The following is a 285-nucleotide window of genomic DNA, read 5'->3' on the forward strand; positions in this document are numbered from 1 at the left end:
TAGCCCCAGACCTAACTTCTAACATGCTATCTGGCCAGACTGTAAGTGACCATAACTGTCTGTCTCTCTCTCTGTCTGTCTGTGACTGTCTTACCCTCAGGCCTTGGAAGCGAGACAGGGCCCTCAGGGGCCTCAGAGCTCTCAGAGTCCTCAGAATCAGGCCCACTTCCAGTTCAGAGTATCCCAGCATGTCGACAGTCAATGACATCAGAGAGACCTGGTGATGACATCATACTTATCATGCCTCAATAATCATACATTAATCACTTGCAGGTAACTGAAATA

This window comes from Seriola lalandi, unplaced genomic scaffold (genome assembly GCF_002814215.2).
Source record: "Seriola lalandi dorsalis isolate HSWRI2012SDOR001 ecotype SW California unplaced genomic scaffold, Sedor1 jcf7180002051152, whole genome shotgun sequence".
Taxonomy (NCBI): Eukaryota; Metazoa; Chordata; class Actinopteri; order Carangiformes; family Carangidae; genus Seriola; species Seriola lalandi.